The sequence below is a fragment of the Sus scrofa genome, chromosome 11 (genome assembly GCF_000003025.6).
Source record: "Sus scrofa isolate TJ Tabasco breed Duroc chromosome 11, Sscrofa11.1, whole genome shotgun sequence".
Lineage (NCBI taxonomy): Eukaryota > Metazoa > Chordata > Mammalia > Artiodactyla > Suidae > Sus > Sus scrofa.
Window position 1 is genome coordinate 5926873 of NC_010453.5, and position 26756 is coordinate 5953628.

The 26756-nt window shown below is 42.6% G+C and overlaps 1 long non-coding RNA gene across 8 annotated transcripts in view; it reads right to left on the minus strand.

The window, feature by feature from the left end:
• Window positions 1-26756, minus strand: part of LOC110255799 — a 26851-nt gene continuing 95 nt past the window's right edge. Inside the window, exons 2-4 of one of the 8 annotated variants that reach the window (XR_002336639.1) lie at window positions 6603-6809; window positions 5443-5565; window positions 1-2487 (exon numbers count right to left, since the gene is read on the minus strand). This is a non-coding gene — a long non-coding RNA (uncharacterized LOC110255799). Of the gene's footprint in view, window positions 5566-6602; window positions 6810-23789; window positions 26704-26756 lie in introns of those variants that run through there. The other 7 variants (XR_002336637.1, XR_002336636.1, XR_002336635.1 and 4 more) reach the window with 7 other exon arrangements.

Below are 26756 nucleotides of genomic sequence, written 5' to 3' on the forward strand. Positions count from 1 at the left end.
TTGATGTACAGCATTATATTAGTTTCAGGTTTAAAACAGAGTGATTCAGTATTTTTAGACTATACTCCATTTAAAGTGATTACAAAACAATGGCTGTATTCCCCGTGCCGTACGACATATCCTTTTTGCTTATCCATTTTTATAGCAGTTTGTTTCTTAAGCCTATTATCCCACACCTGTGCCTTGACCGTCCCCTTTCCCCACTGGAAACCACTAGTGTGTTCTCTATACCCGTGAGTCTGTTTCTGTTTTGTTATATACATTCGTTTGTTTTATTTATTAGATTCCACGTAGAATTTTTATCATACGGTATCTATCTTTCTCTGTCTGTCTTATTTCACTGAGCATAATATTCTCGAGGTCCATTGACATTGCTCCAAATGGCAGAATCTCCTTCTTTGTATGGCACGCACACGCACACGCACACACACGAATATCTACATATACACCACATTTTCTTCATTCATCCATGGATGGGCACTTGGCTTGCTTCCGCCTCTTGGCTGCCATAAATAATGCTGCTGCAAACACCAGGGTGCACACATCTTTTCAAATGAGTGCTTTCAGTGTCTTGGGACACACACTCAGGAGTGGAATTGCGGAATCATGTGGTAGTTCTACTTTTAGTTTTGGAGGAACCCCCACATTGACGTCCACAGTGACTGCACTAGTTTACACGCCCACCAGCAGTGTGTAAGTGTTTCTTTTCGCCACATCCTTGCCAACGTTTGTTATGTGTGGTCTTTTTGATGGTAGCCATTCTGACAGCTGTGAGGTGTTCTCATGGCGACTTTGACTCACATTTCTCTGGTGTAATTATAGTGACCATTTTTTCATGTGGCTGTTGGCCTTCTGCCTGTCTTCTCTAGAAAAACATCTATCAAGGTCTTCTGCCCACGTTTAATTGTGTTTTGTTTGTTTTTTTTTTTTGATACTGAGTTGTATGAGCTGTTACATATTTTGGATAGTCCCCTCCTATCAGTCATATCATGTACAAATATTTTCTCTAAAGCATTTCTTAATTATGGGCATATGACTAGGTATAAAGTCCCTATACTCACAGTGGTGCAAACTTACAAATTAAACTACGCCTCCAAATGCAAAGGCAAATGCAAACTACAAAGTCAGCGATATTGCAATAGCCTTATATTAATGTGAGAAATACTATTTGCTGAAACAAACATCACCTTTCAGGATGTGAACACGGCAGCGATGACGGCGTCTGCCTTGGGGAGGGCGGACCACAGCACGTCTTGGGGTAACTCCAAGCAAACCGTTTCTTCTTCTGAACCACAGACAAACCTTCATGTCTGAGGCGTGTGAGTTTCCATCACTAAAACTGACATCACGTGTTGCCTATTAAGTCCAACTCTGTTCCTGTCTTACTCATCCGGGACAATTAAAGCGGAACCGGTCTCGAAACACAAAAGCAAGGTAAGACTGAAAATCTCTCTGGTGGTCCTCGGACAAAAAGGAGTCATTGCATTTGTCAAAACTCCTAGGATGTATAACGCAGAGAATGAACCCTAGTGCCAAGTATGGGCTTTAATGAATAAGAATGTATTACTATGGGCTCCTCAACTGTGACGAATACGCCACCCGGACGGAAGCTGTTAATCGTGGGAACTGGAGGTGGAGGAGTCAGGGCTGGAAGGTGAGTTTACACTTTTCACTCAGTTTCTCTGTAAACCTCAAACCACTCGTCCACATAAAGTGTACTAATTAAAAAAGAAACGCGTCACCGGAGGAGGCGCACGTATCACTTCCTTTTGGATGGCGATCCCAAGGAAAAGACAAAAATTTGCAGATCGTTTTTAGAACTCTGAGGCCTCCAAGAGTATGTCTGTGTGTTCCATACAGTTGAAGAAATGCTGAAATCGAGGGCGCAGGGATGGAATGGGGTCTTCTGAAAGGCTGCTGGCGCTCTTGCTTCAGAGTGTTCCAGAAGATGTCTGGAAGTCGCCTCTCAAAGATGTCCCGCCGGCGATACTTCCTTCTGGAGAGTGGTCAGAACACAGGATCTCTAATTGCAAGATGATATAGTTCCAGGTTTTAAGGAAGAGTTAACCCTCCATTAATTGGCTTTTAGCTCTATTTTACTCAGACTGCAGTGGGCCCAGTGCCAGGGCAGCAATGTGCTTGAACTTGTAGCTGTCTAAGTCTCTCTCCTAATTCCCACAACTCTGTCCAAAGAGCAACACTTTCATTTAGGCCAACCGATTGTCAATTTTTGGTCCTGGGAAAGAATAACTCATAAAGCCCACTTCATTCCAGCGAACACAGACTGCATTCCTTTCCGATGGCCGATCACATTCCACTCCGAGCTACGGACCATAGCTATGGCTCCGCTTGACATCTTTGGGCAATTCATTCCCTGTTCTCTTAGAGAAACTCTAGAAAACCTTTCTATTTCATTATTCCTTATGGAAAAGATTTTCCTTCCAGGAATCTGACGTTATGAAAGGTCTGTAAAAGACTCCTGTAATTCTAAACTTAAAAAAAAAAAAAAAAACCCACTTTTTAATACTTTATTGAATTCACATGTGTGCATTTTTGTTGTTTTAGCAAATGGCACTGGCATGTTAGAATGTGCAAAATCAGGAGCACTGAGTAAGTGGAACCCTCATTTAGATATCATTGCGTCTACATATTTAATTTCTTCAGCTGCAGTAGACTCGTTTCCCATCTGAAAGTAAGGAAGCTGGATCCTAGTCGTAAACGTGGGTGTCTCCCGGAGGCGCAGCACCCACATTTTCTGGTTCCCGTCTGCTCTCTCCCCTGTCCTCTTAGCTCTGACTTTTCACACTTCTGATTTGGGACTTCCAGAAAGGACGGCTGGCAGAGAGGCACGGCTTTTCATCGCCACCTACCGTCTGCTTCAAGAACTGCACTAGCATTTCAGACGGCCTCGTCCCAGACCCCTGAGGGCCCACCGCTCTCCCAACCGCAGAAAGAGGAAATGTTTCAGAAAGAATAAAGGAAATGCAATAGGAGGAGTAAAGTGGAAGAACAAGTGAACATTCAAAGATACGTCTGAAAGGGCTGCAAAATGAGTCGCCAAGGAAAAATCTGTTTCTATCTCTATCTTGCTATTTCCAAAAGTTCCCGTATTTATAAACGGTCACAGTCAATATTGAATAGGTTGCAGTGAGATGCTGTTTTCAATGTACTAAGCTCTAGAAATTACTCTCAAGTCGAATTAAAAGCCGTCCTTTGATAACATATCTACTGAATGATGTAAACACACTTGTTTTTGTGATTGCTATCCCAGTGTGTTCCCTGTTTGAAGGACATGATAAAGTTAGCAGCAAGGTATTTTTGCACCAAGGAACAATCTAAAAAAAGACACAACATGCCTCCCTGATGTGTAGAGATTCTTCTATTTTTCACTGCAGGGGAAATTTTTTTTCCTACTTTCACCAGTTTCAGGAAAGGGTGGGTTAGAGTCAGGGGCTTCCTGAAACTTTTCAGAACAAGAATTCTAATGAAGCAGTGTGTTTAGAGGGGGTCCCCTGAGAATCGTGTTTTGGAACATACCGACCCCATGTGGTATTATCTTTGCCACCTTTTGCAGTTTCGTGAGATTTATTTTTAATCTTTAACAAAGCATGCCTGTGTTTATCCTAAGTTATGAAAAAGTGTAATCATTGAAAACAAAACTTTAAAAAATAATTAAATATACAATGCTGAAACATAAAAGTCAGACAGAATGTTACTTGAACAAGAAAGAGCTTCCTAAAGATCAAAGAGTGCTGTTTGTTTTATTTGCTAAAGACAAATAACAAGCACTTTCACTTTAAGGGATTCGAAGGCTACTTGAAGGAGGTTAGACGGCTGCACTGCCCAACCCCCGCCAAGATAAAGGCTTCCCACCCCCTCGTATTCAGAGCTGGAAAGTTTACTTATTTACATTAAAAACATATATTTCGTGTTTGGAATGGAATGTTGAGATTTGACTGAAGACAGTACATGAATCAAGCCAATGGCATTTTGGGGCATGTCTTTCAATCTTACTTAAAATTACGGATGAAAGAGGCAGTACTGGGGCCTTTCCTTTGTGTATGGGCCGTATATAACCAGTGCAGCCCCGAACAGGAACTAGAGCTGCCTGGGCTTCTGCGTCCATCTCGGATGCAAGTGCTTCCGAGTTCAGGGCGGCTCTCACACTGTGCCGATTTAACACTACCTTTAATAAAGAAGGGAAGGATGGAGTTCCTGTCGTGGCTCAGAGGAAACGAACCCGACTAGGAACAAAGAGGTTGCAGGTTCGATCCCTGGCCTTGCTCACTGGTTAAGGATCTGGCCATGAGCTGTGCTGTCGGTTGCAGGCGCAGCTCGGACCACGCATTGCTGTGGCTGTGGCGTAGGCTGTCAACTACAGCTCCAATTCGACCCCTAGCCTGGGAAGCTCCATATGCAGTGGGTGCGCCCCTAAAAAACAAACAAACAAACAAAGGGAAGGAATGTGTTTTTAGAGCAGTGAAAACCCTTTTTTCCCTAAGTACCTACTGATTTGGGTTTTAAGTTAGTGATATTAGCTAGTTAAGTCGGTTAGGGGCTGACATGTCAGAATAGGATATGATGGAAATACATCTTCAGTTCAATTGGTGGTGGCCTGGAAGAGACAGGTTTGTACAATGATGGTCCTTCCTTTTATGGGGCCGTTGTAATCAGCCCCAGCAACTTGGTGCAATATCCAGTCGTTTCCAGTTTGCAGTTATCACATAAGCCCTACAAGAATACTATTCAAGAAAAACAACAGTTCTTTTCATTTATTTTGTATATGTCCCCTCCAAACAGCTTCACAATAGGTGGGACTTTTTTTTTTTTGCTTTTTAGGGCTGCACCCACCACGTATGGAGGTTCCCAGGCTAGGGGTCCAATTGGAGCTACAGCTGCTGGCCTATGCCACAGCCACAGCAACACCAGATCCGAGCTGCGTCTGTGACCTACACCACAGCTCATGGCAATGCTGGATCCTTAACCCACTGAGTGAGGCCAGGGATTGAACCCACACCCTCATGGTTCCTAGTTTCCCCTGCGCTGTGATGGGAGCTCCTGTTGGCTATTTTTAATGAAAGCTTTCAGCAAATGTTTTGCATGTGGTTAGATTGTGATTTCTGGCTTTTCACCACATTGATGCTGAATTTTTTAGCCCAAGAAGTAAATAAAGCAAAATAGTTCAGAGCTTGAGCTTTAGAACCTGACGGATTCACTGACTTGTGTGATCTGGCCAGTCACTGAGGGTTTCCAAGACTTAATCTGCCCATTTGCCAAATGGCAAATATTAATAGTATTTAACCTGAAAGGTTTGAACACAGAATCAAATGCACGGGGCCTGGTATTGACATGATAGCTATTGCTACAATAAGGAAGGATGCATGTCTAAGACCTTAAACCAGTAACAAGGAACCTAAAAGATGGCACATTACCTCTTCTCACCTCGGGTCCTTTCTGCTGTAGTTCCATGGAATGATCTGGAAGTTCTTAGAACGCTCCTCAGTGGACAGGCTTCAGGCTCACGCCATGAGGGGTAAGAGAGGGTCCTGAAGCAGAGTAAACCTGCTAAATACAGACAGGACAGAATGGTCATGCTGAAGGGGGTTCTGTGGATCCAATCATGCCTCAACAACTCTACGTGGGACTGAACTTCGTTGCAGCATGTGATAAACAGCCATGGCTTCAGGAAATCTTACAAAAAACAAACCACCCTCTCCCTTCTCATGGTTGGGAAAGCAGTAATGAAAATATTCCAAACATCAGCTAGTGCCTCAGTTCACAGTTCTGGAATGCCTTGAATCAGCAACTGACTTTGTTTTGCTTAGTTTACATCAACGGGAGGCATTGCGGCAGAACAGCGACGCGAGGCAGAGCTGTCGTTATTGTCTTAAAAAGTATGTCACAGTAGTGTTATCCATGATTGCTCGTGATTGTTGATTGACAATTTATAATAACACACCTACCACAACGGCTAGAAAGGTAGTTCATGTGTATGAGAGATAATAAAAGTAAGTTCTAGAATGAGCAGGGTAGGGGACTAGTGCTTTTAAAAAGGAAGAAACAGGACTAATGGATTGGGGTGGACTGGTTCTGTCATATCAGGATTCCAAAGAGTTGTTCCAGCCTGCAGAGGCCTGAGCTTGGCCCCTGTCTCTTCAATGTGTTTTGTACGGAGGTTTCCAGTTTCTAATCGACTGAGTGATTTTTTAAAAAACCCTTTCATCCACTGCATGATTAACAGTGGTATTTGGACTGAGTCTACAACGCTTTCCCTAACATTAGTGTCACAGTCCTTTTGCAGGTCTGGACTCAGAGCAGCTTCGGCCTGAGTGTGGCTGGCTCCATGAAGGCAGAAGGGCTGAGAGGGCCCGCCGTATCTGTACTGCAATGTTTTTTTAGAGTCACATCCTGATCTGCAAAATTATTGGTGAGTAGACAGTGGCAGCTCCGATCCCATAACTCTACCTACCACAGAAATAGAATTTCAGACTCTTTCACATGGACATTGTCTAGAGAAAACTATATCTAGGTCTTCCCTGATAAATTATATGATTCAGTGCTTTGTTTCTATCAACTAAAGTTAGAAACTCAGAGTGACTCACTTTTCTTTTTTGCATGCACCTAAGTGAACAAGGAAGTTCGACTGCTTCTGGTGTTGCTTTCTTTAAAAGAAAAAAGGAAAGACTTGCTCCTTCTCAAGTATCCTTTTTAGGTCAGCAGTTTTGAAGTTCAAGACTTATTGGTATCCCAGCGGAAAGGGCTGATGCTCTGGTTTATCACGACTGCCTCTGAATGGAGTTCTTCCACGGCTGGAGAAAGGAAAACATTTGTTGTACTAATACTGAATGTGCTTCCTGTGTAAAATAACCTTTAACTCTGCGGAGATCCCCCGTTTTAATGCCCGGGGCACAGTGGAAATAGAAGGAAACCCTAGCTCCCCGCGGCAGCCACGCTCCCCTCCCCCAGGCAGGTCAAGGTGCAGCCCTGCTTAGGACAGAATGGTGCTCGGGGATTGTTCAGATGGGCTCCTGTTTCTCCTATTTTATTTGTTTAAAAGTGTGTGTGACATTCTGACCCGTGAAGAAGGCTGGGCCGTGTCAGCCCGGGATCACAGGGTGGACGGACCTGGAGGATCCAGGGTCTCCCGCATCTGCCGTGGGGGTCAGAGGGCATTTTGTCAACTGAAGGACCGGCTCTCAAACCCCAAGCCAGACGCACATTCCTGTATCTCCTTATCTTCATTATAAAAGTTCGCCTGAGTCTCCGGTGACTGCCCCGAGCATCGGAACTTCTGTTTCTAGGCAGAACCTGAAATGGGATTCCCTGCACCGAACAAGGGGAAACCCAGCAGCGTCAACTAGAAGAAGAGGGTGTTCGAAGTAGTTGTGTCTGTGATGGGGAGAGGAGGCTAACACAGGCCCTCGGAGCTTCCCTGGAGTGCTGGCACGACGTGCCCTCAGCAGGACACATGCCCTTCTGTCTCGGCACATCACCCATGAGCCACGCAGGGAGCAATGTGTGAACAGATCCATCAACGGCATCTCTGCGTCCAGCTCACCTGCAGACTGTGCCTTCTTAAAAGACAGGCCTACTTTTTTTTTTTTTTTTTTTTTTTTGTCTTTTTAGGGCCACACCCATGGCACATGGAGGTTCCCAGGCTAAGAGTCTAATCGGACTGTAGCCACCAGCCTACACCAGAGCCACAGCAACACGGATCTGAGCAACCTACACCACATCTCACGGCAATGCCAGATCCTCAACCCACTCACTGAGTGAGGCCAGGGATCCAACCCGCAACCTCATGGTTCCTAGTCGGATTCGTTGGCTCCGCGCCACAATGGCAACTCCCCACCCCTTTTAAAAGACAGCTGAACTGACTGGGGGAGCGGAGCAAAGGGGACTAGCTGTTTTGACGGCTCTCATTCTGTCTCCTCTCTTCTTTGTCCTCCCCACTCACTCTGGCAACTCCCTTCCGATTAACCTTTCTTTTTCTTTTCTCCTTGGCCATGGCAGGCAGCAACTTCATGTGGGATCTCAGTTCCCAGGCTAGGGACTGAACCTGGGCCACAGTGGTCAAAGCGTCGAATCCTAACCTCTAGACCACCAGGGAACTCTCTGGTCATCATGTTGTTTTTGGTTTGTTTTTTGATTAATCTTCATTTTCATTTGTTTGCTTCCTCCTAAGAATGATTGGTCCCAGTGAGTACAGACCAAACCTAATGACACAAGAGTCCTGTATTTCACATGTTTTAGAATGCATTTCTGGTTCCTCAAACTCCAGCTAGGTCTGACAAGCTATGGTGTCGTGGAAGGAACACCTCCTGGTACCTGGTAGGTATCTGATGTTAGCCTGTCTTTTTTAATTAATCGGTAGGTCAGCTATAGGTTTTTGATTTCAAAAAATTCTTAAATGTAATCAAATTCATCCATATTTTCAGAAATTTTCAAAGACAAAATAGATTTCTCTACACATGATACAAAATGATAGACATTCGAGCACACACTGTTCCAGTGTTTGTTGCACACGATGGGAGAAATAAAGGATGGTGTTTTGATTAAGATTTTTTTTTTTTTTTTTTGGGTTTTTTTGGGTTTTTGCTATTTCTTGGGCCACTCCCACGGCATATGGAGGTTCCCAGGCTAGGGGTCGAATCGGAGCTGTAGCTGCCGGCCTACGCCAGAGCTACAGCAACACGGGATCCAAGCCGAGTCTGCAACCTACACCACAGCTCACGGCAACACCGGATCGTTAACCCACTGAGCAAGTGCAGGGACCGAACCCGCGACCTCATGGTTCCTAGTCGGATTCGTTAACCACTGCGCCACGACAGGAACTCCAAGATTCATTTTGGATGCAAAAGAATACATGACTAAAGAGTACACATTAAACAAGGTAATTATTTTCTTCCAATAGTATGAAGCCTGGAAGTAGGCAATTCCGTGCCCGGTGAGGTTATCAAGGATCTGGATTCTGTTTCTCCATTCTTATATTTGTAAACTCATGACTGCAAAATGATTCTCATAGTTCCAATGCTCATAATTGTATTCAAAGAAGGTGGTGGCGGAGGGGGCAAGGACAGGCAAGGGTAAATGTGAATTTTTTGTAGGGGTTCTTTCTTTTGGGGGGCGGGGGTGGGGGCAGGCCCATAGCATGCGGAAGTTCCCAGGCCATGGATCAAACCCACATTACAGCAGTGACCCAAATCACTGCAGTGACACCACTGGATCCTTAACCTGCTGAGCAACCATGGAGATATACCCTCCAGTTCAAGGCAGGATATAAAAAGACATTTCTACCAACACACACTGTGGGCAAAGGCAGACAAAAAGAAAATCTTAAAAGCAGTCACAGAAAAACACGTATTATTCACAAAGGAACAAGGGATTCTGGGTGTACTTATCCAAAGCAACACAGATTCTAGAAAGCAGTGGAATACAATATCTTCAAAAATGCAGAGAGAAAATAATTGACAGCCTATATTTCCATACCCAGCAAAAACTATTTTTCAAGAATGAGAGTAAAATAAAAAGCATTTTCTGAGAAACTATGAAATAAGAGTTTACTATCCACTCACTAGAGAAACTTCTACAGGACAGAGAAAACTGATTTTCTTCAGGATGAAGAAAACTGATCCCAGAAAGAAGGTGAGAGGTCCAAGTCAGCAAAGAAAATGATAACTACATGAATAAGTCTAAACACTCACTGGTTATGTCAAATAATAATTTCTTAATCATAGGATTAAGAAATACAGAATCAAAATGCTGGTTAAAAAACAATGGCATGTAAGTAGGAAGGAGGTGATAAGAATAAGGCATTCAAAAGTCTGTACTTTGGGAGGTTAAAACACATTTTTTAGGCCATGTCTGTGGCATGTGGAAATTCCTGGGCCAGGAATCAAACCCGAGCCACAGCAGTGACAATACCAAATCCTTAACTACTAGGCCACCAGAGAACTCATAAACTGACTACCTTAAGACATTAAATTTTACATATTATTAGTTATACACTCTACTAAATTGCACACATGTATATTAAAAATTCTAGGACATCCAATAAATATTTAAAAAGCAAAGGTATAAGCTCTAAACTAATAAAGGGAAAAATGGATTAAGAGAAAAGTAAAACATAAAACTTAATCCAAAAAAAAGTAGCAAAGATTTTAAAAAGAATATAGAGGAGTTCCTGTTGTGGCGCAGCGGTAATGAACCTGACAAGCATCTGTGAGGATGAGGGTCTGATCCTTGGTCTTGCTCAGTGGGTTCAGGATCTGGTGTTGCTGTGAGCTGTGGTGTAGGCTCGCAGCTGCAGCTCCGACTGGAAGCCTGGGAACTTCCATATGCCGCATGTGTGGCCCTAAAAATAAAATAAAATAAAGAATATAGAAAAAGTAGAATCTAATTCATAAAATATGATGGTAGAAATGGAATCTGAATATATTAAAATAAGAATAAGGGTGAGGGGAAAACACCAGGTCCAGGCAGGTTTATCAAGATGTGAGGAATGGATGACTGCAGTCTTAAACTGTCTCAAAGAATTTTTACTAAAGGAGGAACCTTCTGTAACTAATTGTATGAAGCTAGTGTAACTTTATACCAAAACCAGACAAGAAAAAAGTTACAGTCCAACTTCATTCTTGACCATAGATGCAAAGATCTTAAACAAAATATTAATAACTATGTATTTTATATACAGATGATGGTAATGATCAAATGGGTTTATTCCAAGGATGGAAAGTTGTTGCACTATTAAAGAATTTATTAATGTAATTTACCATATGAACAGATTAAAAGAGAGGAACCGTAAGGTCATTTCAAAAGAGGCTGATAAAAAAGCATTCAAAAAAACTTACAAGGCATTTATAATAAAAGCAAACAAAAAACTCATAGCCAAAAAGGAAAAGAATATCCTTAACCTATCCAATAAAGGTTATCTGCAAAAACATCTCCCGCAAATATAATACTCCACTGTAAAAATTTAAAAGCATTTCCTTTAAAAATAAGCATTAAGAAAAGGAGATAAGCTATTGCCATTCTGATTAACTTTGTGCTGGAGCTCTAGCCATTGCAGAGCATCAGAAAAATAAAAAGGAGTGTAAGCACTGGAGAGGAAGAGACCAAATTATCATTATTTATAAATTAAATGTCTATGAAGAAAACACAAAACATCTACCACAATTATAAGAAATAGGAAAATTTATCAAGGTGCTAGGTAGATATAGTGTCAACAGGCAAAAGTAGGTTGTATTTCTATATACCAGCAAAAATGCCCACAAATTTTAACTTTAAAAGGATATCAGGGAATTCCTATTGAGACTTGGCAGTAACAAACCCGACTAGTATCCATGAGGATTCAGGTTCGATCCCTGGCCTCACTCAGCGGGTTAAGGATCCAGCTTTGCCGTGAGCTGTGGTGTAGGTCACAGACATGGCTTGGATCCCACATTGCTGTGGCTGTGCTGTGGGTGTGGCCCTAAAAATACACACACAAAAAATCATTTACAATTTGGCCATAAAATAAAACAAGGGGGTTTCTAGTTAAATGCTACTTTTAGCAATCTTATTTTTTTGTATGCTACAACAATAACTATATGCAGAAAAAAAAAAAAAAAAAAAAAAAAAAAAAAAAAAAAAAAAAAACAAAAAAAAAAAGGGTATCTAGAAATAAATCTAACAAAAATATTTAAGAAATTTCATGTACAATGTTATAAAAACTTATAGAAATATATATAAAACACCTAAGTAAATGAAAAATATATCACATGAATGAAGTTCTATCATAAAGTTGTCAATCCTCCCCAGACTCCATAGGTTTCATAAAAATCCAAATAACCTCTTTAACTCAAGTTAAATTTGTGCAAACTACCAGAGATAGCTTAGTTACTTCTCAAGGAAGAAGAAAATCTTGTCCTATCATATACCAAGAGATATCATAAGGCTATAGTTATTAAGATAATACTGAACTTACACAGATAGACAAATTGACCAATGGAAAAGAAAAGAGAACCCAGAAAACGTAATTTTAAAACTTCCAAAAAACAAAAGTCCAGGACCAGAAGTCTTCGCAAGTGAATACCATGAAACACTTAAGAAGAGTTAATAACACCTATTTTTTTGAAACTCTGTCAAAAAATTGCAGAGATGGAGTTCCCATTGTGGCTCAGCAGTTTAAGAATCCAACTAGTATCCATGAGGATGAGGGTTTGATTCCTGGCCTCGCTCAGTGGGATAATAAGATCTGGCATTACCACAAGCTGTGGCATAGCTCGAAGCTGCATCTCATATCCCGCACTGCTGTGGCTGTCACATAGGCCAGCAGCTGCAGTTCTGATGTGATCCCCAGCCTGAGAACTTATGTCAAAGGTGTGGCACTAAAAGACAAAACAAAACAACCCCCCCCCAAAAAAAACCAATGCAGAGAAAGGGACACTCCTAACCTTTCATTAGGCTACCATCACCCTGATATCAAAACCAAAAAAATTACAGGCCACTATCACTGATGAACATAGATGCAAAAACCCTCAATAAAATACTAGCAAATCGAATCCAACAGTTTATTATATACACCATGATCAAGTGGGATTTATTCCAGTGATACAAGGAGTCATCAATATCTGCAAATCAATCAGTGTGATACAACAACAAAATGAAGAATAAAAACCATATGATCATCTCAGTAGATGCAGAAAAAGCTTTTGACAAAATTCAACACTCATGGAGTTCCCGTCGTGGCTCAGTGGTTAACAAATCCGACCAGGACTCATGAGGTTGCAGGTTCGATCCCTGGCCTTGCTCAGTGGGTTAAGGATCCGGTGTTGCTGTGAGCTGTGGTGTAGGTTGCAGATGTGGCTTGGATCCCGAGTTGCTGTGGCTCTGGCGTAGGCTGGCGGCTACAGCTCCGATTTGACCCCTAGCCTGGGAACCTCCATATGCTGTGGGAGCGGCCCTAGAAAAGGCAAAAAAAAGACAAAAAAAAAAAAAAAAAAAAAAAAAAAAAAAAAGACAAAAATTCAACACTCATTTCTGATAAAAACTCTCCAGAAAGTGGGCATAGAAGGAAGCTATCTCAATATATAAGACATACCCACATATAAGACAAAGCCCACAGCTAACCTCATTCTTAATGGTGAAAAACAGAAAGCGTTTCCTCTAAGATGAGGAAGAAGACAAGGATGTCCACTCTTGCCACTTTCATTCAACCCAGTTCTGGAGGTTCTCACCATAGTGATCAAAGAAAAAGAAAGAAAGGACTCCAAACTGGAGAAGTAAAACTGTCACCGTTTGTAAATGACACGAGACTATACAAAGAATATCCTAAAATGCTACCAGAAAACTACTGGAGCTCATCCATGAATTCAGTAAAGTCGAAAGATACAAATTTTAGACACAGAAATCTCTCTCATTCCTATATGCTAATAATGAACGATCAGAAAGAATTAAGCAATTCCATTTACTATCACACCAAAAATAATAAAATATCTACGAATAAACCTACCTAAGGAGGCAAAAGACCTATACTCTAAAATCTACAATGCTGATGGGGCATTCCCATCATGGCTCAGCAGTAAAACAAACCCAACTAGCAGCCATGAGGTTGTGGGTTCGATTCCTGGACTCGCTCAGTGGGTTAAGGATCTGGCATTGCTGTGAGTTGTGGTGCAGGTCGCAGAGGCAGCTTAGATCCTGTATTGCTGTGCCTATGGGGCAGGCCAGCAGCTACAGCTCTGATTCAACCCCTAACCTGGGAACTTCCATATGTCATGGGTGCAGCCCTAAACAAACAATCAAACAAAAACTATGACACTGATGAAGGAAATCACAGATGGAAAGATATACCATGTTCTTGAATTGGAAGAATTAATATTATCAAAATGACTATACTATCCAAGGCAATCTACAGATTCAATGCAATCCCTTTCAAGTACCAATGGCATTTTTCACAGAACTAGAACAAGAAATTTAAAATTTTGCTTGGAAACACAAAAGACCCTGAACAGCCAAAGCAATCCTGAGAAAGAAAATCCTGAGCTGGAAGAATCAGGCTCCCTGACTTCATACCGCAAAGCTGTAGTCATCAAAACAGTATGGTACTGGCACAAAAATAGAACTATAGATCAGTGGAACAGCAAAGAAAGCACAGAAATAAATCCATGCACCTATGGTCGATTACTCTAAGACAAAGGAGGCAATACACAATGGAGAAAACAGGCTTGTCTTTTTTTTCCTCTCATTTATAAACATTTTATTGAAGTATAGTTGATTTACAATGTTGTGATTTCTGCTGTACAAAAAAAGTGATTGTTACACATATACACACATCCATTCTTCTTAGTATTCTTTTCCCATATAGATCATCACAGAATATTGGGTAGAGTTCCCTGTGCTGTACCACAGGTTCCTGTTGGCCAGTCATTCCATATACTTAAGGGGGCCTATGGCATTCTCAAACCCCCAGTCCGCCCCACCCCACTTGCCCTCTTTGGGAACCATAAGTTTGTTTTCAAGGTTTGCAAGAGTCTGTTCTGCAATAAGCTCATTTGTATCTTTAGATTTCACATATAAATGAAATCGTATGTTTGTTTTTCACTGTCTAGCTTTGCTTAGTATGATCATTGCTAGGTCCATACATGTTGCTGCAAATGGCATTATTTTATTCTTTTTATGGCTGAATAATATTTCATTGTATATATGTACTACATCTTTTTTATACAGTCTATATATGGCTCTTGTTTTTGCAGCCATTCAGCCAATCTGTCTTTTGTTTGGACTATTCAGTCCATTTACATTTAAGGGAATTATTGTTATGTATATTCTTATTGCCATTTTGTTAACTGTTTTTATTGGTCTTTTTTTTTTTCTTCCCTTCTTTTGTTCTCCTCTCTTGTGGTTTGATGACTATCTTTAGTATTGTGTTTGGATTGCTTTTTCTTATTTGTGCATTTATCTATTGCAGATTTTTGGTTACCATGAGGTTTTGACATAGGAGTCTATGTATATACAGGATTGTTTTAAAATGCTGGTCTCTTTATTGCAAATACATTTCCCAGATCCTACATTTGTACCCTCTTCTCTTGACTGCTGGTTTTGGTAGCATATTTGTGTGTGGATGATTTCCTACCTTTAGTATTTGTTTGCCTTTACTGGTGAGCCTTCTTATTTGTAATTTTCTTATTTTCAGTTGTAGCCTTTTCTTTTCTGCCTAGAGAAGTTCCTTTAGCATTTGTTGTAAAGCTTTTCCCTAGCTGCTTTCAGTATTTTCTCTGTCTTTAAATAATTTTTGTCAGTTTGATTAATGTGTCTTGGGGTATTCCTCCTTGGGTTTATTTTATATGGTACTCACTGTGCTTCCTGAAGTTGAGTGAGTGATTCCTTTCCCATGTTAGGGAAATTTTCAGCTATTATTTCTTCAAATATTTTTCTCCAGCCTGTTCTCTTTCTCCTCCTTCTCCTAATGCAAATGTTGGTGTGTTTAAAGTTGTCCCAGAGTTTTCTTAGACTGTCCTCCATTCTTTCCATTCTTTTCCCTTTATTCTGTTCCACATCAGTGATTTCCGCCAGTCCGTCATCTACCTTGCTTTTCTGTTCTTCTGCCTCCTGTACTATGCTATTTGTTCCTTCTAGTGAATTTATTTTGGTTATTGTGTTGATCATCTCTGCTTGTTGAATCTTTAAATCTTCTACGCCTTTTTAAAAATGTTTCTTCCAATTTATTGATCTTTGCTTCTAATTTGTTTCTCAGATCTTGGATCATCCTTACTAGCATTACTCCAAAGTTTTTTTCAGACAGGTTTCTTATCTCTACTTCACTTAGGTGTTCTTCTGGGGTTTTGTCTTTTTCCTTCACCTAGCTCATATTTCTCTCTTTATTTTGTATAGCTTTTGTGTGGTCTCCTTTTCGCAAGCTAAAGGGTTGTAGTCTTTCTTCTGGTGTCTGTCCCCTTGTGGGTGATGTCGTTACAGGGGCTCATGGCAGGCTTCCTGATGGAGGGAACTGGTGCCTTCCCACTGGTAGGTGGAGCTGAGTCTTCTCCCTCTGGTGGGTGAGGCTTTGTCTCTGGGTGTGATTTAAGGCAGCTGTGTGCCTGGAAGGACTTTAGGCAGCCTGTTTGGTGATGTGTGGAGCTGTGTTCCTCCCCTGTTTGTTCCTTGGCTTGGGGCTTCTCAGCCCTGATGAGTGGGTCCAGGTTTTTCCAAAATGGCAGCCTTCGGGGGAGCTCACACTGATGATTATTTCTGGGACCTCTGTGTCCAATGACCTGCCCCACAGTGAGCACCCCCCACACACACCCTGCTCTCCCAGGAGAGCCTCCAAGACCTACAGGAAGGCCTGATCCAGATTCTTATGGAGTCTCTGCTTTGCCCTGGAAGCCAGTGCACAAGAAACCCTGTGCATCCCCTCCAACAGTGGGGTCTGTTTCCTCCAGTCCTGTGGAGCTCAAGCCTCACTGGCCTTCAACACCAGATGCTTCAGGGGTTCCTCTTGCCAATGCCAAGTGTGGGAACCTGACGTGGAGCTCCAAACTCTCAGTCCTGTGGGAGAGCCTCTGAGATACAGTTATTTTCCAGTCTGTTTCCACCCAGCTGTTAAGGGATTACTTACATCGTGAAAACACCCCTCCTACCATTTCGATGTGACTTCTTCTTTGTGTTTGGGTATAGGATATTTTTTTTGGTAGCTTCCAGTCTGTTTTGTTGATGCCTGTTCAACAGTTAGCTGTAATTTTGGTCCTCTCATGAAAGAAGCTGAGCTTGAGTCCTTCTATGCCACAATCTTTTGATCTGTCAAGACAGGCTTTTCAATAAGTGGTGCTGGGAAAACTGGACAGCTAAGTGCAAAAGAATGAAATTAGAACATTCCCTTATACCATGTATAGAAATAAACTCAAAATGGATTAAAGACCTAAACATAAGGCCAGATACAACAAAACTCTCAGAGGAAAACATAGGCAGAACACTCTGACACAAATTGCAGCAATATATTTTTTGATCCACATCCTAGAATAATGAAAATAAAAAACAAAAATAAACAAATGGGACATAATTAAACTTAAAAGCTTTTGCACAGCAAAGGAAACCACAAAAGAAACAAAAAGACAACCCACAGAATGTGAGAAAATCTTTGGAAATGAAGTGACCAAGAAGGGATTAATCTCCCAAATATACAAATGCCTCATATAGCTTTATATAAAAAAACCAAACAACTCAATTAAAAAATGGTCAGATGCCCTAAACAAACATTTCTCCAAAGAAGACAGATGGCCAAAATCACATGAAAGATGCTTAACATCACTACTTATTAGAGAAATGCAAATCAAAACTAGAATGGGGTACCACCATCACATCACTCAGAACAACCATCATCAAAAAGTCTACAAAAAATAAATGCTGGAGAGGGTGTGGAGAAAAGGGAACCCTCCCACACTGTTGGTGGGAAAGCAAAGTGGTGCAATCACTATGGAGAACAGTATGGAGATTCCTTAAAAAACTAAATATAGAACTATCATATGATTAAGCAGTCCTACTCCTGGATATATATCTGGAGAAAAATCACAATTCAAAAAGATATATGCACCCCAATGTTCACTGCAGCTCTATTTACAATAGCCAAGACATGGAAGCAACCTGAATGTCCATTAACAGAGGGATGGATAAAAATGTGGTACAATGGAATATTACTCAGCCATAAAAAATGAAATAATGCCATTTGCGGCAATAAGAGTGGATCTAGAAATTATCATACTCAGTGAGATAAGTCAGACAAAAGACAAATATCATGAGATCATTAATATGCAGAAGCTAAGAAAAATGATACAAAATAACTTATTCACAAAACAGATTCAGACTAAAAGATTTTAAAACCAAACATATGGTTGCCAAAAAGGAAACACAGGGAGAGGGATAAATTAGGAGGTTGGGATTAACACATTCACACTACTATATATAAAATAAATAGGTAATAAGGACCTGTTGTATAACACAGGGAAAGCTACTCAATACTGTGTATAAACCTTTACGGGCAAAGAAGCTGAAAAGGAATGACTATATATACGCATGACCGATTCTCTCTGCTGTAGACCTGAATCTAACACAACATTGTAAACCAACTGTACACCAAAAAAATTTTTTTTAAAAAGAGCATTCTAGAATTAGTAAGATAACTGAGCGATGTGGCTAGACACAAGATAAATATAACACACACAGATTCACACATATGTAAGTAGAGAACATATAATATGTAAGTATAGTACAAACATAGTACAGAAGCTCTCTTAATGCACTCCTTTTTTTGTTTGTTTCGTTTTTGGCTTTTTAGGGCCGCACCCATGGCATATAGAAGTTCCCAGGCTAGGGGTCAAATTGAAGCTGTAGCTGCTGGCCTACACCACAGCAACTCAGGATCTGAGCTGCATCTGCAGCCTACACCACAGCTCACTGTAATGCCAGATCCTTAACCCACTGAGTGAGGCCAGGGATCATACCCTGTGCTTGCAAAACACAGTAAAATTTTTATGACAGCTGTACTGTTATTATAAGCATGTAATTTAAATATCACTGAATCCAATAAAAAATGTGAAAAGAATAATGTGTTTTTATGAAAGCTAAGTTGTCTGCTTTAGAGACAACAAAGGTAAGTTGAAAAAAAATGCAGTCAGTTTGGTGTGACAATGATGAAAGATGAAGGGAAGTTGTAAGATTCTGTATTTATATTTCTCTACAAGTATTTTTTTTTTTTTTTTTTTTTTTTTTTTGGTCTTTTTTGCTCTATCTTGGGCCGCTCCCACGGCATATGGAGGTTCCCAGGCTAGGGGTCGAATCGGAGCTGTAGCTGCCAAGCCTACGCCAGAGCCACAGCAACACGGGATCCGAGCCGCGTCTGCATCCTACACCACAGCTCATGGCAACACCAGATCCTTAACCCACTGAGCAAGGGCAGGGACTGAACCCGCAACCTCATGGTTCCTAGTCGGATTCGTTAACCACTGCGCCACGACGGGAACTCCAGAGAAAAATTTTCAACTGAAACAGTAAGCCAGAGAGTTGTAAAGGAAAGGAGACATTTATTTTAAATGTTTAAGTTAAACATACCATAAACAAAAGAAAACCATTACAACAACAGATTGTGTGAAATATTTGTTATGCACAAGACAAAGGTTAATATCTATAGTACATAATGAAGGCCTACAAATTTATAGGAAGAAGAAAAACTCCATAGTAAAATGAGCAAAGGCTGTATGAACAGAAGGCATTTACAGAAAAGCAATCTAAATGATAAAAAAAACATGAAAATTGCTTAATTCTACTAGCAAGCAGGGAGACACACACTAAAGTAACAATGAACCATCACTTCTAACCTATGAGATCAACAATTTGAATTACAGTCTGAATGTTTACATTTATTTTTTAAAATGATGTCTCAAAACAATCATTTGATAATATTGTGAAAAAGGAAGGAATTATTTTGTATTCCAAGTAATCATACACGAACCACAGTATCTTTAAATTTCAGATTCCTAGGGAATACATTTTGACGAGAGACCCCTGTTGCCCTTTCTGGGCCACAATGTACACCCCTCCCAGCTCCAAACAAGAACTCTGTTTCTCCTTGTGGTCCCTGGACAGCGCTCTGACTTCATGACCACACCCACCCAGGACTCCAAGGAAGCCCCAGTAACACACTGCTGAACACCCTACTCACGCAGGTCCTGGCAGCCCCGGTGGAAATCTGGCAACACTACCTTTCTGGTTCCGAGACTTTTCTGGCTGTCTGCACCTGATTTTTTGTCTAGTTTCTCACAGCCTCTGGTGCTGGGGTCAAGGCAACCTCGATATAGGAATAAATGAGCCCCAGTGCTAACTGTGCCCTGAAGCTAGTTTCACCCAGTCCCAACCAGACCTTTGAAACATCCAGCCACTGTTTATTGAGCTTACAGGGCCCTGGAGAGGACAGGGAATGAAGGGGTGGCGGAGAGTGGAGGCAGGCAGCTGGCCAAAAGGCTATTTATTAAAATGCTCCCAAAGAGGAGAGCTACAAAGGGCTCCCAAAAGACGGTGAGTGGGATTTGCAGTCTAAAAAGCTGGAAAAGACAAGGAGAGGCACATGTGAAAACAAGCGCAACCATGTGTTACAGATGCTGTAAAACAAGTGTGCGTAGGTGACGGGGGACACGGGAGGGGCAGGGGGAAGAGGGGGGACCGGATGGCAAGACTTCACAGAGGAGGTGAGGCTGACCGAGACCACGCAGTAGAGCACGCCACAAAGAGGGAGAGCAGGAATAAAAGACAGGCATGAAAGCAGTGACATTTTTGAGAAATGATGTGACGAAAGGATTTAAGAATGAGGTTGCTTTGGAGTTCCCGTTGTGGCTCAGCAGCAACGAACCCAACTAGTATCCATGAGGTTGTGGGTTCGATCCCCGCCTCACTCAGTGGCCTAAGGATCTGGTGTGGCTGTGAGCTGTGGTGTAGGTCGCCGATGCAGCTTGGATCTGCTGTGGCTGTGCTGTAGGCCGGCAGCCGCAGCTCCAATTTGATCCCTAGCCTGGGAACTTCCATCTGCTGCAGAGGCGGCCCTACAAGAAAGAATGAGGTTGGCAGTCACGTCACAGACGGTCTGTTTGTCATTCGACAGAGTCTGGAATTAATGCTGGAGGACAAGACTGAGGACCACGAGACGTGAAGGAGGCAAGTCACAGATTTGGATTTCAGGGGACGAAACATCACCGGCAGCAGGAGGGAAGACGTGCGGAATAAGGCAAGGAGCTCTTCAGGAACACCTAAGCTCCTGTGGCTCCGGGGCTGGGTCATAAATGCCACTAACCGTGATCCTCTCTTTCTGAGGAACTGTAGAAACACACTTTGCTTTTTCACCGAGGCCAAGATACCTCAATAGAAGGCTAAACCAGTAAGGTCCTTTCGCCCTCCAAACCCTACTGTGCAAACTTAGTTGTAGACTCTAATAAATGGAGGGAGGCTGAAGAGCCTTTGGCATTAATCCCAGACACTAAAATTGTGAGAAAACAACAAAACATGGGACATAGTATCTATCCATAAATCCGACTGAATGGTCAGGGCTATGGAGCATTCTAAGAGTTATGATTTTCCTGGCAAAGTGTCAAGAAAACACACCTTCAAAAATGACTCAGAAGAGCCATTTGGCATCCAAACACGCTGACAGAATGAAAAATGTTAAATAGCCTACGTGTAATTCACCCTTCTTGAAGAAGAAAAGGAGGGAGTTTTTTAAGGCTTCAGAATGACATTTTGTTAAGTACGAACAGGGTCATGAAAAACGCCAAAAGAAAACTTCCCAGCTCACTTATAAAATCCCCCTTCTTGAAGAAGAAAAGGAGGGGAGTTTTTAAGGCTTCAGAATGACATTCTTTTTAAGTCCTAACGGGGTCATGAAAAAAGCCCAAACTTCCCAACTCAGAAAGTGGAGTCACTCTATTTTCTTTAAAACGAAAGAATATATTCTGTCACCCCCAAGTCTGAGCACCCGTGGTTCCCGGGGGTATCTCGTTCTCCATGCCCTTCTTTGGGCCTTGTGGGGTTTTCTAACTTTCTACAATGAGCATGTATTGCTTCCAGCAGGAAAAAACAAAAAAGTCAAGTAGATCCATCAGGCAGAGTGACTGAGGCGGTCTTTTTCAGCTTTTAAATTCTAAATCTGCTTTCTGATTCCAAATCAGATTAATGTAAATTCCTTCTGAGACACCCTTCTGGTGTGCTTTGAATATAGGTGAGTTTCTTCTCGATTCTTTAACTGACTTCAGGGAATTAATTTTTGAATTGTCAAAAATATAAAAACTTCCCTCTCAATTACTCAGCCAGTGGAGGCGAGTACTGACAGAAGTGTCACTGAAAACAGCACCTCAATAGCAAACATGTGTCATTACTCGGCTTTGTAAGGCAGTGTACAATGTTTTTGGCAGATATGCCTTCTGAACTACTTTTTTTCATTAATATTAAAATGACTCTATACTCCTTCATGTGGGGTGGCAAATGAAGGTAAAAAAAAAAACAAGGCTAGCACTTAAAATTCACTGGATAAATTCTACAAGCCACGTGCAGACTAGCGAGTAAACACGCACCAAGCTGAAAATATAAACCACGGCTCAGAAACACAGACCTGAGGCAGGGCTGTGAAAACATGAAAAGGGGATGCCAGCCTCTGCTGCACCTGATGCCACGCAGATGTAAACCGGGAAAGCCAAACACCTGTGCTTAAAAGCGCTTACATTAGGAAGCACTCTCAAAACCCAGCTTTTCATAATCAAAGGACACTCTTTTAAAAGCAGCTCCAACTGAAATCACAGTCAGCAAAGTGTTTCAGAAGAATTTAGAGAAGAGTCTGTCAAATAAAACTCGAGGTAACATATTCCTCCATCTCTTAACATGCGTAAAGGGACCTGCCAAGACAGTTGTGTAAGTAGGATTTATCTTAAATTAAGCACACTGAACCGTTGCTGACACTGCAAGAATTTAGATATTCTTTCCAGAAGTCCTCTGAAACGTCTGTTTCTTTCTCGTTGAGCTTTGTACCACAGGAGCTTGGCACCCCTGCCCAACTTTGAAAGGGAGCAATTTCTAAAACGGAAACAGTCACACAACATTCTAAGCATGAGGCACCTTGAAGACAGTCATGTTTTACAAACTTTAGACACAAAGTGAATTCCTTTTCCCTCCCATCTCTCAAGCAATGGAGCGCTCATGCTTCCCTACCCTAAACTTTGAGGGAAAACCATGGCCACCAGCCACTCTCCAAACCCCCTTGTTCTGACTCCGTCTGGCTGAGAGCTGCCCTCTGAGACTGGGAGGAAGAAAGGCTAAGCAGGCCTGGAAAGAATTTGTAGCTGGTGGGGGAGGGCCCATCACACCCACCCACCTGTGGCTCAATTTTCCACCGCACCCACAGCGCATGGAAGTTCCCTGGCCAGGAATCGAATCCCGGCAGCATCTGCAACCTACGCCACAGCTGTGGCAATAATGGATCCTCAACCCACTGTGCCAGAGCGGGAACTCCCCGCCTATGGCTCCTGATGTTGCGGATGTCACAAGTGTGAACTCTGGGGTGGGATGCCCGTTTCCGGTAGGTCTAGCCCTGGGGGAAGGGGCGTAAGGGGAACCAGACAAGGATTCAGGGCCTTGGCTCACAGTGCTGAGCTTTAGGGCTGGGTTCCAGGCCCAGGAGGTTGCTCCAGAAACTTCTCCAAATAAGTGCTCCTAGATCACCCATATCCATCTCCAACCTATTTCCCAACCATATTCATCAGTCTTATCTATTCGTCACAACTATCCATTGATCTGCTCTTTCTCACACTTTTCATTTAATAAACATTTACTGGGTGCTTTCTACGCGCCCGATGCAGCCACAACAATGTGTAAGACATCACCGCTGACGCCCGAGCTCGTGGAAGAGACACAGAGCTGGAAGCAGAGCACAGCGGCTGGGGGCTAAAGGTTATGGTGAAGTGTGTACAGGGTGTCTAGGCAGCATGCGGGCACAGAGAACTTGGCTTCTCCCCCTCAGGCACTCCTCTGCTATCTGCTCAGCCCCCCAACCCTTCACCAGCCTCGGCCACTGTGTCCCTGGGACCGTGCAGCTAAACCTCTCCAATCTGTTCCAGCTGCACTGCCCAGTGCTTTTTTCTCTGCTCCAGGTTCTCTGCACATCCCAGCCCCGGAGGAAACCCAGCTTTCTCAAAAGTGATGCCTCTTTCCTCAAAAGCTTGTCCAGTGGTGTCTGCTCTCCCACTTGCCCTGACCCACAGGGCAAGAAAATGCCAGCCTACCTCTTGCTGCTCATCATTCAACAGCATCAGTCAACTGCGTCTTCAGGCAAAGGCAGGCGTCTACTTCACCCCGCCCTTTCTCTACTTTCGGAGGGATGAGAATTCGAGCAAAGCCACGGGAGTTTTTCAGGCGGGCATGCTCTCACATCTCCTAATAAGCAGGCTCAGCTGCTTGCCTGGCTGGGCTCATTCACCTGCTTCTCACCCACGTTTCATCACCGGCCTGCAGTCTAGGAGGGAGTGTTTTCTACGTTAAATAACATACATTTGGCAAATATTTCTGCCATCGAGGCCTGAGGGTAAGTTGAGGAAGACTAAAAAGTAAAATGGGATATTTGTTCTCACACAAGGCACACAATGAGCCAGTTTATTATGTAAAATGTGGCCCCAATAGTCCTTACTTCATAGGGTAACTGAGGATGAACTAAGAACAGGGATGTTAACTATTATTGTTCTATTGTATCCTCCAAACTACACAGCATACAGCAAGTTTAAGCAACCACAGCAAACCATTCTAGAATCAAACCTAATTTAATCCCTTAAATTACCTGGCATACTCAACACTGTTTTGTATTAGTTGATGCTCTAACAAACCTTTTTAAAAGGATATAAATTTGGTTGAGTGCAGTACTCAAAACAAGGTGATTTTTCTCCTCGCCTGCTTTCACACTGGTCACCAAAGGCCTATTCTCAAGGCTTCATGATTTTTTTTTCCCCTTTTATGGCGGCACTTGCAGTCAGGGGTCAAAACGGAGCTGTGGCTGAGGCCTACACCACAGCCTTGGCAACACTGGCTCCAAGCCACATCTGTCACCTACTCCACAGCTTGTAGCAATCCTGGATCCTTCACCCACTGAGTGAGGCCGGGGATCAACCTAAATCCTCAGAGAGACAACGTCAGGTTCTTAACCTGCTGAGCCGAAACAGGAACTCCAATTTTTTAAAGCTACTTTAAAATCACATTCTCATCTTGCTTTTGAGCTACTTTCTACCTCTCAACACTTTCTTCCCCCAACCCCTAGATTCTAAGAGAGCAGTTTGGTTTTCCTTCTGCTTCTCTGACCATCTTTTTTGTCTCCAAGGCAGTTCCCCTTCTCCCAGCTGCCTCCTGAATTCCACTAGTTCTCAGGTTCATCCTTCCTTGCCACTGATTCTCAGAGTCTTTCCAATATGCTGAGCTCCGTTCAATCACACCTTTACCATCTCTGCTTCGGACTAGCACAACACTCTAAATGGTACTCTGGTTCCTGGTCTCTCCTGATGCCATAGAGCCCTCATGCTGCCACCAGAATAATTTTTTTTTTTTAAATGTCAAGTGTTTATGACAAGACCTCCGTTATCTGTTTCCTATAAGCAAAAGTCCAAAGCCGCAGCACACCCCACAGGGCCCGGCACTTTAGCCCCAACCGATCCATCCAGTCTCATCTCATTTAGCTCCACCTACCCACAGAATTACAGCCACGTGGAGAGCATCTTCCCGTGTGCCCTTTTGCAAGTCCCTGCCCTCCACGTTTGCTCTTCCTCAAATGCTGTTTTTCCCTATCCCCAACCGCTTCCTGATCCAGCTCCTTTCTCCACTAAGCATTTGCCACACTGCATTTTAAATACCTATTTACATTCCTATTACCCCAGGAAAATAAAAGCATCTCAAGTACAGGAAAATGGCTTTTGCTTCTCTTTAGCTCCAGAATCTCGTACTAAGCAAATGCTCAATAAATTGTTAATGACTGAACTGTGAGTAGCTAACAAACATTAAAAGGACCTTTCTTTAAAGAGTTGTAGTGTAAAATTTTCTCCTTAGCTCGAACTTAGATTAGGTGAAAGGAAAAGATGCAAGTGATACATTCAAGCTCAAACCTCAAGGTGAACACGGTCATTCTGAAGAACAAAGGGAGACATAAGGACAGCAGTGCAGAAGACTCAAAAATCTGCCTTATCCCAGAAGTTCAAGGCTGTCGGACCATGACAGTGGATATGCAGAACACACACAACCTTATCACTTCCCTCTTAAAATCCTTCAGGGGCTTTTTAAAGGTAAAGCCTCCTCCTTAGATCTGGCACACAGGGAATAAATAATTTGCTTCCGTCTACGAAGCCTCATGTCACATTACTCTCCACCTCACTCTCTGAACTTGAGCCACATTGGCCTTTTATCCCACGCCGCATTTTGCGCAAGCAAACCTGCCAGCAATGTTTTTTCAACTACTCTCCCAAGTTCACCCTTACACCTGGCTGTCAGCCCAAGGACTCCTTAAGTTATCTCCAGATAGTGACATGGTGTCATCTCATGGTGACAGAGCGTGAGTCTCTTATCACGTATTATTTGGAAGACCATACAGTATAGTGTTATGACTGTAACTATAATGATCACATGACCTCGGGCATCTTAAACTCCTTTTACGTCTTGCTTTCTGCACCTATGCAACCGAGGGAATTGTAGTACCCACTTCATAAGATTCCTGAAAGGATCAAAGACCGTAGTTCATGTACAGCATTTGGAACTGTTACTATATATAGTAAGAGCCCCCAAAGGTCAGTCATAACCATACTGCTTTCTTAGCTGTCACCCTCCGCACCCCCAACAGTTCCTTTACTCCTGTAGCCCAGGAACCCCATCAGCCTGGCTGCTTTCTGCATTCTCAGCCTCAGCACTGGGTCCTGAACACAGCTGGCCTTTGATACATGATTTTAAAAAATTAAAAAACTGGGCAAAGCCTTGGGTTCCCCGTTTGTCTGTCTAGCTCAATCCCCCTAGGCCTCGTTTACCCTTATGAAAAACGTAATCTCTACCACAAAGAGATTCGGTAGTAACAGGGCGAAGCACTTCGCCAGGCGCATGGCCCATCTCCAAACTCCGCAAAGCGAACAGCGCGGCGGCCCTCGTCCCTCGCCCGCCGCCCCCTCCAGCCCACGCCCTTACTGCGCCCTTGGCCCCCGGTCCCTCGGGACCACAGGCGTGGGAGCCCC